Genomic DNA, 2,053 nt, shown 5'->3' on the forward strand with positions numbered 1-2,053 from the left:
GGGATTCCCGACCTTTTGCAGTTGGGAGAGCCCGCTCCCAAACTATGCTAGTTGCTCTTTAGCGCCCTAAAAATTGAGTCAGAATTCTGATGGAAAGAGCCTTGTCGACTGCAGGCAGGATGGAATATGATCAGACCCATATGCTTTTGGAGTAAACGAAAAACAAGAGCTGAATTTCGGGTTTCCTTTTTGTGCAAGATGTGAACAGGGCACCCGGTTGTCTTCTGATTCATGTAAAGAAATCCCGTGGAGTAAAAAAGGGATTCTTCTGCATGCACTACCATATTGCATTTAATTAAGTTCATGTAAAGACGCTTTTCCTTAACTCTCTGATNTCCTCTCCGGAGCAGCTTCTCTCCCCGCTGGGCCTGGGTGCCGGAGACGCAATAGTGCTGGCTTCCCAGTGATTTTAAGACCTCAGAAAGCTCAGTGCGGTCACGTTGGGCCTGCCTCCTCCTTACCTGCACAGGAAAGGCAGCGCTGCACAGCACTGGCGTTTGAAAATAAACTTTGGAGGAGGGAGGCTGCCGAATTATTGTTTGAAGGTCTCTCTCTGGGTTCAGATAGGGAAACACAAAGCAAAAGGATCGTGCTTCCCGAACATTCTCCCTGAACACAGCAAACTTCTGGACCCAGAAACTTAGATAAATCCTACCACGGTTTTATGGGTTAAAAAGATGCTTGGTTATTTTGAAAATCAGGTGAGATCATATAATAATTTTAACCAAAGGCTAGAGCCACAGCTGTTTGGTCCAGCCTTGGATGGTTCTGGAATTGGTAGAACTGCTTGGAATGTAACGCCCTTTTGTGCTGTATGTCTGTTAAAAAACCCAAACAACTGGAAAATGAACCAATTAAAAATACTGTTTGGCGTAGAAAAGGCTAAGGCTTATTTTATGAGGGTAATATAAAACAGTCATGGTTACGTCAGAGCGGGGATTCGAGATGAAGAAAATAAATGTGAAACTTTCCATTTTAATGGCATGACCCAGGGCATAGGTGCGCAGACCCAGTGGAGGTCCGCTTGTCGAATCTTCCTTTCTGTGCGCTCCACACACACTTCCTCTGTTCTTCTTTCCAGAAGTCCGTTGGCGTTAACTGAATGACATTTTCACCCTTTTCAGACGTCGCTTATGTTATAGGTTTTTTTTAAAAGCCCCCGTTTCTAATGCTACAAGTGTCGATTGAGTGAACAAAAGTGCGTATTTTACATTTTTTGCAAAGTAAAAACATGTGTATATTTTATGAGACATTGTTTTTAGAGTGAGGGAAATTCAGCAGGGGACAGCTTGCACTTCAGCTCCCATAATACCTTGCCCGAAATATGTATGGAATGTTCTGGAAGCCACAAACATTTAAGTGGAGTCTACCGAAGGGTGTAAATGGTGTGTGGTGTAATGGCCATTCTTTTTCCTCTTTCAAAACAGAACCCTGCCGATTTTTATGGGTGACCGACTATCCTTTAAAGTTGTAATCGATTTTTAGCGTATGGAAAAGACGGTTTGTCGGAGCACATTTTCTCCATGTGCATCTGACAGTTGAAATCCTTTTTGAGTTGTATTTGAGTCACACGACTGGAAGACGCTGTTCAAGGACTTTCTCCGAACAGCTTCCAGATAGACAGCTGACAGGGTGGCAGATACACGAATAAGTTTTTAAAGACAGTGAAATTATGAAGGAATGCGCGAGTGTAGTAGGTTAGGTGAAAATTGTTGCCGGCTTAAAACATGATTTCATGTACAATTTAGTAAAAGCCATAATAGCATGAACTATGCTGCTGTGAGCAAAGGCACCCGAGGACCGAGGGTTGTAAATAATCTCTTCTTGGGTTTTAGAGTAATTCCGTTCACGGTCGTGTTTAACAACATTGGATATTGCCATGGCTCAGGGTGTGTTGGTGAATTACTATAGCTATAATTTCTTTTTTCGAGTCACAACCAAGAAGTTGCAAGTCCACGTAGACGGCCTTTACAGATGTGGCTACAGATGTATAAAAAAAGTCAGTATTTCCAAAATGCAGTTTTTTTAGTTTGATTTTGAGCCCCTCCCCCCG

General features: G+C 42.8%; 1 protein-coding gene across 1 annotated transcript in view; it reads left to right on the top strand.

Moving 5' to 3' along the window:
* Positions 1–2,053, top strand: part of WWC3 (WWC family member 3) — a 108,591-nt gene that overhangs the window by 602 nt on the left and 105,936 nt on the right. The gene's annotated exons all lie outside the window — the stretch shown is intronic.

Source organism: Crocuta crocuta, unplaced genomic scaffold, assembly GCF_008692635.1.
Source record: "Crocuta crocuta isolate KB4526 unplaced genomic scaffold, BGI_CrCroc_1.0 scaffold224, whole genome shotgun sequence".
NCBI lineage: Eukaryota > Metazoa > Chordata > Mammalia > Carnivora > Hyaenidae > Crocuta > Crocuta crocuta.